This window comes from Pinus tabuliformis, chromosome 1_2, assembly GCF_031772625.1.
Source record: "Pinus tabuliformis cultivar Carrire ecotype Pingquan chromosome 1_2, CPIR1, whole genome shotgun sequence".
Classification (NCBI taxonomy): domain Eukaryota; kingdom Viridiplantae; phylum Streptophyta; class Pinopsida; order Pinales; family Pinaceae; genus Pinus; species Pinus tabuliformis.
The window spans coordinates 85,100,336-85,113,494 of NC_142298.1; the positions used below are offsets into that span (position 1 = coordinate 85,100,336).

At 28.4% G+C, this 13,159-nt stretch overlaps 1 long non-coding RNA gene across 1 annotated transcript; it reads right to left on the reverse strand.

Moving 5' to 3' along the window:
* Positions 1–2,083: 2,083 nt before the first annotated feature.
* LOC149204543 (uncharacterized) lies at positions 2,084–3,235 on the reverse strand. Its single transcript, XR_016251782.1, has 2 exons — positions 2,936–3,235; positions 2,084–2,844 (listed from the first exon to the last, which is right to left on the reverse strand). It is a non-coding gene; the product is annotated as an uncharacterized LOC149204543 (long non-coding RNA).
* Between the last annotated feature and the right edge of the window lie 9,924 nt (positions 3,236–13,159).

Below are 13,159 nucleotides of genomic sequence, written 5' to 3' on the forward strand. Positions count from 1 at the left end.
TTTTTTTTATTATTAAAAAAAACAGTAAGAGCATGAATCACTTAAGATACATTATTTTGGATATTATTTCTTTATTAATAAAGAAAAGAATATCTAAAAGCATGTCTTTGTTATGTATGAAAATGTAAAAAATATTTATCAAGAAAGAAAGGAAATGTATAACTAAAAAATATTCATAAAAAAAAAAAAAAAAAGTGTATAATTAAACTATTAGATTGTAAAAGCATATTTAAATATATAAAAGACAAAAACAATGTGCATAGTTTGGAGAACATATAAGATATGTTAAGCATGATATAAAAGCAATATGTATCTGACATGTATATGTATATATGTATTTGACATGTATATGTATATGGTAGCTATAATAATTATAAAATAGTGAATCTAAGAGCAATCATACAAAGAGGAATATAAACAAAATTAAACTAAATAAAACTTAAAAGAATTAAATTGATAATTATTTTTTAAAATTTTATACTATTTAGTAGGGAGAGAATGTTATTGCAAAACTTAAAAAAAAAATGTCATCACTATGCAAAGGGAATGTTAAAAAAGATGTAGTTAGTTACAAAGGTAAATCCAAAACTAATTTGTAAATTATAAACTTAAAAATATATAAATAATTAAAATGTCCACTCATATATACATATATTATAATTTAAAATTACAAAAATATATTTATTTTAACAATAATTTCAAATTACAAAATTATATTTATTTTCAAGTTTTAAAAAATTAATTATGTTTATTTTCAAGTTTTAAAAAATTCAAAATTAAACAAAATATAAATTGATAAATTTTTGTTATAATTTCAATAAATTTTATTAATAAATAGGTTGAGAATATTTTTATTCTAATTTAAACCATTAATTATAACTTTATACATAGGGAATATCTTCTTTAAAATAAAAAAATAATTGAATTGAAAAAATTTTAAACTTCTAGTGTACAATATTAAAATATTATTTATTTTATATAAAAATAATTTAAAAAAAAATCAAGCCATTAATATAATATATATTTATATGCTTAAATTAGATTTTTAAGATCTTTGTCATATTCACTTAATTCTAATTATACAGATTTCACCTTTCATAGTTCTGATTCCAAACCATCTTTTTAAATTTTAAACGAAATTAACTTTAACAAAAATATCAAGCTATAAAACGTTTATTTAACTTTAATGAAATAACTGAATAAATTGTAAAATAAATATTTAATGCTCCTTTTCTTTAGATTTAACCAAATTACTTTCCTATTAACTTATTTGATTTATCATTAATTTAATATACAAAATCGCTTAAAATTGTCAAAGGCTTGGACTGGACTGAACGTGAACTCAAGCCTGTGGCATTTCTTGAACACCACCAATGAAGAATCCTGATATGACATCTCCATTCAAGTTTGTTTCCACCAGTAAGCCTGTGACATTTCTTAAACACCACCCATAAAGAATCCTGATATGACATCTATGAAGAGGGAAGAAAAAACGTTTACGCAGTAGGGAACACTCAATGCAAACATAGCTGCAATATGAACACAATGACTGAGAATGTGGATTTAATTCTACCCCATTCCAGACTGAAAGATATTAAAAACCTAAAACAGAAGTATGCAGACATGTAAACACTGTATTCCCTGCATTTTTTAGCCATTTTACTGCCTTCCATACCATAATAAATATTAACTTAAGGCTGTTCATCAGTTGGAGATGGAGAAAATATCACATTGGTGCAGCTTATTTGAACTGTTTTGATTTGAGAAATGATAGATCAGAAAATACAAATTAAACCAGACATGCAAGTTTTCTGTGCTTGAAGCTAACAGTAAATGATATCCCATTTATATTTTATCCATATAAAAGCAATACAATGGAGCATTGGAGAAAATATTTGCTTCCATTCCTGGAATATCAAGTCCAGAGTTTAAAAGTTATTTTTAAGTAGACTGAGCTTAGGGGACCAGTCTCAGTGTTGTGTTGGATGGAAGACCGAGTTAAGTGAAATGCTATTACCATAAGAAGTTAGATGGAGCTTGAATAGCCCTTAAAATAATATAATTCTCTTAAAAATAACTCCCATCCTCAACTTCTCTCAAAAGATTTATTACCAATAAAATTAAAATGGGTTACCAATAAAATTACATTGGGTTACCAATAAAATTACATTTATTCGTTGATACCATCATTGGTGTTGCCGAATCATGATATCAATTCTTTTCGCCAAAAAACTTTTATCATATTCCTGGGACCAAACAATCATCAATGTAATATAAGCTCAGGAGGGGTAGACTGGACTACAATGTAATCCTCACATGGCTAATAGTAATACATATAAGCTCTAGAGGTATAAGAAAATAAATTCTTAGTGCATTGGAAGTGAGAGAGATGGAGAGGGTAGGGTCTTTCAAGGTCAAGAGAAGGCAAGAGGAATAAGTGGAATCTCTAGGAAGAAAGACGGAACGGATGGAAAACACAAGAAGAAATCAAATGAAACATGTGTGCGCTTGTCTCTGAAAGAGGGGGAAGAAATCAGAACCATGCAAAGGATGGAAGGTGCCTTGCTGACAATGGGTGGGAATAACAAAAGTTTGGATAAAGCTCAGAGGGGATAGCGCCATTGTGAAACAATCAAGTTCTGTGCAGATCTCTGGTGTGGAATTATGGGATAGATTTTATTACTGTAAAACATTTTTCCCTTCTCTATACCCATGACCATGATGAGACTTCTCATGGTTGATCTGTAACATATATTGAATTTTCTCAGCATAGCAGTTAATCTGCATGCTAGATCTGCCTTCAGTAGTACCATTGCTAGGCCGTGTGCCTTGTGATTTGTACCCCTGAAACAAATATTGTTACCAATCAGTCAACACCAAAAACCCGAAAGGAAAAATACTAAAAATTGATTGACCAAGAAACCAAGAGACTTACCACCTTACAGAAGGGACCACAGTCCATGGCAGATGCAAGTCAGTTACAGGCATTGCCACCATTCTCGTTCTGATTTTCATCGTTTTGCCCCTCTGTCCTCAAGCTCATGATGATGGCCTTATTCTATGGCTGGGGCAACAAGTTACACTGAGCCAAGTATATAACAAACAGTACGTACTTGGGCGACCGTTGCACCCTGGGTAGGAAGCAAGGAGGGGAACTGGAAGAAAGCATGCAGACTGAAACCAACGGAGCTCAAGAATACAGGTTGAGACCCTCGAAGCTCACTGCTATATATGCTTCTTCTCTTCCAAAACCCTAGAGCAACGGCAGATTAGTCGATAACAGCCAAAATTACGTGAGGGTCACGGGTGCAACCCACGAATTGACTGCACGTACCACCAACACTCACGTAAATATACTGCTATTAATGAGCACGACTCAGCAGTACAGTATTCAATGCAATATATGGCATGATCTCTGTGTAATAGGGTTTTGGAAGTAGTAATTGTGTTATATATATAGATAAGAGAATGCATCACTTGTTTGTCAGAATACATTTTATATTAAAAAAAATTATTAAATTATAATTTTTTTTAATTTATTAGTATTATTAATTTTATAGGGAGAGGTGGTTTACTTAATAGACCTAATGATTTTATTGTTTAAATCCAGTCATTTAATTTGAATGAACATTGTGATTTTTCATTGTTTAAAATAGGCTTTCGAATGAATAAATGGATTAGGCATCTTTAAAAATAATGTCTTAAGTGAAGACATGAATAGATTTGGTACCCTTAAAATTAGTGTAGTACTTGAACTTAAACAACTTAAACTTATGATTCATAAAAATCTTTACTAAATTTTAGATAAAATTGATAGAATAAATATCAGAAGAAGAAAAACATAACATATATCTATATTTACATAAATATATATAAATAAAAACCAAATTTAAAATATGTAAATACTATATATTTTTAATTAAACTAACATAAAACATATTTTATTATTATTACTACTAAAATTATTTTATAAATATTTAGAATTTTTATTAATTATTGATAATAATTTTTTTTTAACTATGTTAAAATAAAAATAATTATTAATATAATTATTAAAAATAATTTTCTTTATATTTAAGATTAATAATTTGATTAAGTTTATAAAATATTTTTAATAATATTAAGAAATAAGAAATTAAATAATATATATTCTTTACGGTGGCCTATTGTTTTTATGATTTTGTTAATTTTAAAATTAATGGTTTCATTATATATCTCATATAGCATGGAAATGTTAAAGGTCCATTTCGAAGGTCATAATGGAGTATGTTATTTATAAATTGGAACAGGATTTGTATTCTATATTGTGACACACTTTTTTAAGATTTTGTTAAATTTTAAAATTAATATTGGATTATATATTTGTGTATGTATCTTATTTACATTTCATTTAATATTGTAATTAAATTGTAATGCATAACGTCATAATGGTGGGCTAATTTTCTTTTCAAATAAAAAATATTTGAGAGTATAATTTAGTGTTTGCACTCTCTTTCAAAGTATATAGTAGTAGGCATGTGTATATGAGTAGCTATTATATGTAGACATGTGTATTTAGTTATTATATTTTAATATATATTATATTAAATATAATATATAATAAATTTATAATTAAATTAAATAATTTATAATATATTAATTTAATTAAAATATCATTATATTAAAATAAAATTAAAGAAATAAAATTAATTTAAAATTAAAATTAAAATTATATATATATATATATATATATATATATATATATATATATATATATAATATTTTTAACATATTATAATTATCATATAATTATAAAAGTATGGGTGTTTGTTTATAATATAATTTTAAGAGTATGCGTTTTTGTTTATAAGATAAGAGATTCTTTTACAAAAATATTTTACTAAAGTTTATATAAGTACCCATATTCTAATATTTTAAATTTAAAATTGTAATTTTCTTTTATATATTTTAATAAATATTATATTTAATAGTTAATTCATATACATTATAATTTATCTTATATTTAATTTTAGATTAATATTTTAAATAATGATTATTTAAATATAAGTTAATGAGATAATTAGATATCGATATTACTAATATAATATGCTATTCATAAATTAGTTTATAAGTTATTTGGAAGAGTTTTATTTTTAAAAGATTAAAATATAGAAATTTATGAAATGATAAAAGGTTGTTGCTTTTTAAATCTTATATAATTGGAAAATGTATGGAGTTGTCTTGATTTGTGTTATTTAAACTAGTTTTTTGACTATATATAGATTCAACACCTTCAAAAACCCCTACGACACTTTTATTGTGCACGGGTTACCAATCAAACTTGTGATTTCAATGAATTTCTGGCCGATTTTAATAAACTAAAGAGAACTCAAAAATTTATTTCTATTATTTATTATTTATGGATATATGGTGACTCATCATTTTTATTCATTGCTATTTGAAAAAACATTATACTCACTTAAAATGACACATTGATTGTTTATAAAAGAGAAAATTTATTATAAGTCATTTTTCAATTATCAAACTAAAGAGTGTGAGGATGTACAGTAACTCATTATTGTTATTAAAAAAATCATAACCCCTTGGAATGGTGATAGTTAATGATGGGTAGACCTACACTTTTACACTTTTTCCATATGCCTATAAATCTTGGGCTAATAACTTGTCTCTCATGTGAAAAAATGATTCCTTCGCCAAATAAATGCAGTTTTAAATTATCGGGTTCAAATAAAAAATTCAAAAATATGATAGGGTGGGTAGTTATCCACTCCCACTAGCTAGCCAGATCAGAATTATCACTATACTATGCACTTATGTATGGTGGCTCATCATTTTTATCTATTGTTATTCAACAAAAAAATATAACCATTTGAATGATCTATTTGCATTTTACTTGGAGAAAAAAAATTATAATCACTTCTCCATTGTCAAATTAGATAGTGTCCAAGAATGTAGAGGGACTAATCATTGTTATTTGAAAAAAAACATAGCCATTTGGAATGAGCAAGTGATTCTTCATGAGGGGCAGATCTACACTTTTGCCAAATACCTCTAGATCTTCGCCACCTCACATGACAAGCCAGATACGTATTGGCCACCTCATTTAAAAAAAATCCTTTCACCTCATTAGTAAAAACAACTCGAAAATTTATTTCTATTATTTATTATTTATGGATATGTAGTGACTCATCATTTTTATTTATTGTTATTTGAAAAAACATTATAGCCACTTAACATGACACATTGGTAGTTTATAAGAGAGAAAATTTATTATAAGTCATTTTTCAATTGTCAAACTAGAGACGCATTAGTAGTTTATAAGAGAGAAAATTATTATAACTCATTTTTCAATTGCTAAACTAGACAATGTTACTGATGTAGGGTGACTCATTATTGTTATTAAAAAAATCATAACCACTTGGAATGGTGAAAGTTAATGAGGGGCAGACCTACACTTTTACACTTTTGTGAAATGTCTATAAATCTTGGGTCAATAACTTGTCTCTCAGGTGAATAAAAATGATCCCTTCACCAAATAAATGCAGTTTTAAATTATTCTGTTGATTATGGTTTTCGTCTAAATTTCAAATAAAAAATCCAAAAATATGATAGGGTGGGTAGTTATCCACTCCCACTAGCTAGCCACATCAGAATTATCACCTGGTTCTGATACTATGCACTGATGTATGGTGACTCATCATTATTGTTATTCAAGAAAAGTTATAACCATTTGAATGATCGATTGGCATTTTAATGGGAGAAAAAATTATAATCACTTATCCATTGTCAAATCAGATAGTGTCCAGGAATGTAGAGTAACTAATCATTGTTATTTGAAAAAAATTATAGTCACTTGAAATGAGGGGCAGATCTACACTTTTGCGAGATACCTTTAGATCTTGGCCACCTCTCATCACTGGCAGATCTACACTTGCCAAATACCTCTGGATCTTAGCCAATCATATTTTCACTTAATAAATGCAGTTTTAAATTTCAAAAACATAGTGCGTGGGTGCGTAGTTACCCACGCCCCATTAGCGAGCCACGTCCGAATTACCACCGCGTTTCCAAAAGGAAAAAAGTTGCAGCTTTCTGATACAACAGTGCCTTTCAGAATTGACTGACATGTTGCAAGGACGTCACGTTGCTGTAAAGTTGAGGACGCATTCATGCATTGTTTGACGGTACCTATTGATCACTCTGTAACTTTTGTCGTATGATTCCATTGTTGCTGCGAAAGCCAGGTCCATGAGCTGGAGGGGCCTTTTCTCAGACCTTGGATATTTAGGTGGGTGTCACTTTTCCTCGACATCTGTCACACTATCTGTTTTATAATTAACGTTAGGATTAGAAGCAGCAAATTCAACGGTTGTTGGTGGGGACTCGGGAGGTTGTCGAGATGTTGGGTGCGAGGCTTGCAACTTTTGTGGAGCTGATGAGGCCAGGCAACTGAGTGACTGACATAGCAGGTTCAACTTGTCACAAGGACGAGGGGTAGAGTCTTTATTCAGTGTATATTAGTGTGAATGCAAGAAACGCGCGCGAGTACACGCACTCAGTGAATTCAGAGCCTTACGGTCGTTCCTGACTGGCTATGCTCTTTGATTCCCAAACCAAAAGGCAAAGTTCACGTGAACGGTCGTCAAATGTTTGTATCCTTCTTCACCCCTCAACAATCGACACCTTATCACCTTATCACGCCGAGAAAAGCTGTGAGGGATTTTGGCAGTGTTTTTTCATATTCAAATCATTTTGCTAACATCATCTTTAAACTTTTTTCTTTCTGTCTTCTTTCTTTTATTTTGGGTTCCCAGCACATTTATCCTCAAAATATAAACACCCTTCAACATCATTCTTAAACCATCTTTAAATATTTTTTTTTGTTTTTTAATTTTATTTTGGGTTCCCAATACATTTATTCTCAAAATACAAACACCTTCAATATCATTCTTAAACAATTCGTGTAGTTTGAGTGATTTTAATGGTTAAGATTATGTGTTTCCTTATAAACAAATTATAATTACAAATAAACAACGAATAGAATATGTACAACTCTAAATAGTCAAATTATTGTGCCTAGGTAGATCCCTAGAGGTTACACGTACTAAACGAAAAGAGAATAGAGTATGTACAACTCAGTATACTTTAGTAGTCAAATTACTACACACAGGGATGTCTCTTGTCCAAAAACAAGAAGATCTCAAATTGTTGTGCATAGAAAAGTCCCTTGTCACACAATTAAGAGGATCTCAAATTGCTAGAACTCTGCAAGTCCTTGTCCCACAACATACAAGATCTCATACACCAATTTGGTGTTAGCTTGGCCTTGATCTTGAAAATAAATTATTCTTATTAAAAACAGCTTAAACAAAACACATATAATAAGACGGAATATAGTTTGTCATATCATGTAATATTATAGCAATTCTATATTGATTTTTAATTCTATACTCACAATTTCAAGAATTACAAATTATAGTTTTATAAAAATTTCTTTATCAAATGAGAATTCACACAATTATTACAAAATAAAGCCACAATCTATTTGTTATGTGTTTTGGAATTTTTCTAGACATATTTTACAATATGTTCAAAATCTTGTAGGAAGCCACAAAATTTAGTTGTGAACTCACCACAATCCAAGTGTCACAGGCAGTCAAAGTCAGATTTTAAACCCAAAAAAATCAAGATTTCACCAAAAATTATTTGACTAGATTCCAACCAGAAACTCTAAAATATGTAATAGCTAGACAACTCCCAAAATAACAATATATATTTCTTAGATACTGAATTGCTAATTAATATTATCTATAACTTAGTTATTAAAATTAACTATATTAATTAATTAAATTTAATAATAGTTACTTTACATGTTTCTAAAGAAATGTTATATTTGAAATATTTAATTAGATCCCATTTTTATTTTTTAATATTGAATATGTTAAAAAAACAGTTTAAACCATTAGAACTCAAAATCTTACCTAAAACTAATTATATTACTAAATTACTAAGAAAATTCCTATAAATATAAATGAAAAAAACATTATCTTTCAAATTAATCATATGTATTAATCATATATATGAATTTACTAAATATTATCGATCAAATTAATCATTTTTTGACTTGGTCATGATAATATTAATATTTAATTTAATTGTTATATTTGATTTTATCAACATTCTGGTTGCTGTGTTTGTTCTTGTAAATATTCACAAAAGTTGAAAGAGAAGTGTTGAGGCAATTCACAACGTTTAATCCAATGACAAAGGTACATATTCACAACAGTGGAAACAGAAGTGTTAAGCCCATTCACAACAACGTTAATTCAATGACAACATTAATACAAAGAACAAACGTACATATTCACCACAATCAAGAGAGAAGTGTTCCCCAATAGGGGAGCACATGTGACATCATGCGTAGATCAGCAGCGTAGTTGGATATCACTATTCCCGTATACTCACCTTAAGTACTCTGCTACAAAATAGTGTGGCCAGAACCTCCAGATTTGGAGCCATGATATCAAATTATTACAATCTATCCATATCTTTGTCCACACAATATCACCAATTAAAATAAAAGAAAAGGAGGAGCAACGAACAATTATTTACAGTATGTCAGGAAGGGAAGTGCGAAGGATCAAATCTATTTGCTCCAGACCAACAAGATATCTAGGTTTAATATGCAATTTTCTAGAAATTAATATAAGTTGTTTGTGGGCATATACTACAACTCAATAGAAATATGTCATTTTTTATTTTTGAAACAAATTTAAGTTATAAAAAAATGAGCGTAGGAGATATTACAGTATTTATTGTTTATAGTAATAGTGAAAGACCCTAATCCTAGTAAAGCAATGGGGGTTGTAAAGGTTTTAAACGTAACATCTTATACACTATATATTAGTTGAGATCGGAATAAGCCATCTTTCCACTCAACAATGTTTCCTCTAATATAATATAAGAATAAACATTTTAAAGCTGAAATATTTAGTGACATTGTATTTTCAAATTTGTGATGGCTTATTATGACATAATATATATTGAAGTTTCAAGTTGTGTATTAGTCTAGTCTAGGTTTTGTATTCTCATTTTTATTTTAAGAATTCAAGTTTAAAGGATAAGAGAGTAGCATGAGTATGTATAAGTCTTAAATTGAGCATTTCAAGAAGATAATTTTTCAAATGGGTAGATTTGTATTTTTTGTGGTTGGGTTAGAAATAAGTAAAAGAATTGCAAATATTAAAGCTAATATATGAAGTTTCACTATGTAATAATATATGTATATGACTTGCGAAATAATATAAAGACATATTCATTTCACTCATGCGGTACTTTTGTGAGAATCTTACTCTAATATTTTTATTTCAAATTATCTAGGAGTTATATAATTCTTGTATGTAACCATTTTTTTTTAATAAGGCCTAATAGATAGTAATGGATAGTTATTTAATATAAAAAGTATGAGGTACGTTAGATAATATGTATCATTAGTCATATGACCATAAGTAGTTAGAGTTCTTTCTATTGAAAAGTTCTTTTAAAAGTAGAACATTATGTAAAACTAGATTATGTTATGCATTTGGAGCTCTACCTTAGTGAAAGCTTGCCCCACCTTAATAGTTAAGTAAACATTATTTTTATTAACATTATTTTCAATCTTTATATTCTTAATATACAAGGACATTTTTTTTTGCATATTTCATCTTTTATTTGTTGTTTCTAAATATTTTACAATTATATTATTTATATATCATGTTATGTTTCAATTATAAGGGTTAAGAGGAACTTAGCTCTTCGGTTAGCTATCACACTTCACATTTTGGATCAATGTTACTCTGGGAAATATCATAAATTTTGGATTCAAATCATATAAGTATTTGTATGAAAAATAAATGTTCTTGATACTTTACATATCTTACCTTTGTTGACATATTTTATATGGCATATTGTGTTATATATTCATGTCTAGAAAATTATTTATGTATTTTTAAAGATACCTTCCAATGCTACTATATATTTTGTTGTAATTTCTTTCTAATTTATATGGAAGTTTTCTTTCTGCTATAGATATTTTATTATAGTTGTTTTTGTTATTTTTTGTCAATGATATATGTATGGCACTACTATAATGTTGTTCTTGTCAAATTCTAAATGGTAAGAAATAGATGGGTTATCAATTAAGTTAAATGAAATCATTTTTTTATAAATACAATGTGATAATAAAAAAATTTCAATAAGTTATGACTTATGTTTTTGAGAAAAAAAATGGAAAGAATTCATGAAAAAAGTACAAGTGGAATCACTTTGTTGGAAACTCTTGTAACCATTGTTGACACTCTTTCAAGTAGTATCACATCCGACATCACCTACATTTGGAACTTGCATGTGTGCTTGATTATATTGGAAGTGTTGGTTGCAATATATCTTAACTTAATGATCTAACATAATTATTTAATATAAAAAGTCGGCATTAGAAAAATTGCACATAGTAATGGATAGTTATTTAATATAAAAAGCCCACATATGAGGCTGGTTAGGTAATATGTATCATTAGCCATATGACCATAAGTAGTTAGGGTTGTTTCTATTGAAAATCTCTTTTAAAAGTAGAATGTTATGGAAAGCTAGATTTTGATATGCATTTGGAGCTCTACCTTAGTGAAAGCTTGCCCCACCTTAATAGTCAAGTGAACATTACTTTTATTAACATTATTTTCAATCTTCATATTCTTAATATACAAGGGCATTTTTTGCATATTTCATCTTTTATCTGTTGTTTCTATACCGTGTTATGTTTCAATTATAAGGGTTAAGAGGAACTTAGCTCTTCGGTGAGCTGTCGCACTTCACATTTTGGATTAATGTTACTCTAGGAAATATCATAAATTTTGAATTCAATTCATATAAGTATTTGTTGAAAAATAAATGTTCTTGATACTTTACATATCTTATTTTCGTTGACATATTTTAGATGGCATGTCATGTTATATATTCATGTCTAGAAAATTATTTATGTATTTTTAAAGATACCTTCCAATGCTACTATTTTTTTTTTTGTTGTAAGTTCTCTCTAATTTATATGTAAGTTTTCTTTCTCCTATAGATATTTTATTATAGTTTTTTTTTTTGTTGTTTTTTGTTGATGATATATGTATGGCACTACTATAATGTTGTTCTTGTCAAATTCTAAATGGTAAGAAATAGATGGGTTATCACTTAAGGTAAATGAAAATATTTTTTTATAAATACAATGTGATAATAAAAAAAAATCAATAAGTTATGACCTATGCTTTTGAGAAAAAAGAAATTAGAAAGAATTCATGCAAAAAGTACAAGTGGAATCACTTTGTTGGAAATTCTTGTAACCATTGTTGACACTCTTTCAAGTAGTATCACATCCGACATCACCTATATTTGGAACTTTTATGTGTGTTTGATTATATTGGAAGTGTTGGTTGCAATATATCTTAACTTAATGATCTAACATAATTATTTAATATAAAAAGGCCACATAGTAATGGATAGTTATTTAATATAAAAAGGCCACATTATGAGGTCCGTTACGTAATATGTATCATTAGCCATATTACCATAAGTAGTCAAAAAATTTTCCCCCTTGGAAAAATCGTAATTTTATTCATAAGACAAAATTACATGTTGTAGATGCTAAAAAGCACATGCATATGATCTGATCTTGTTTTCACAGAATACACATAAAAAAACTATAAAAATTACAACTAATCCTATTCTTTTCTACCTTTCTTCTTTTCCACTTTTCGCCAACCACCAGTGTTGGGAGTGGATGTTACAATGGACAGTTGATTTTCATTTGGATTTATGGGATCTTTGTCAGAATCAGATCCTTCTGATCCATGAGTTTGTTTGCTGCCACTTACTTCCATTCCTATTATTTGGGACTCATGTTGCTGCAAAGGGTTGTTGGGCCTCAAGTTGCAGTCATTGGTGGGATCTTTCTCTTCCTTTTGAATGCTTTTCTGGACCTTTTGTTCATCCATTTCTGCTTCTTCTTCCAAGGGGTCTGTATATTGCCAACCTTTTGGCTTTTTATGTTGCTTCTTGTTCCATTTAGGGTCTTTTTTAGCTTATGGGCAAGCACTATGGAGGTGACCTGTTTGTAGACATCCACGACATCGAA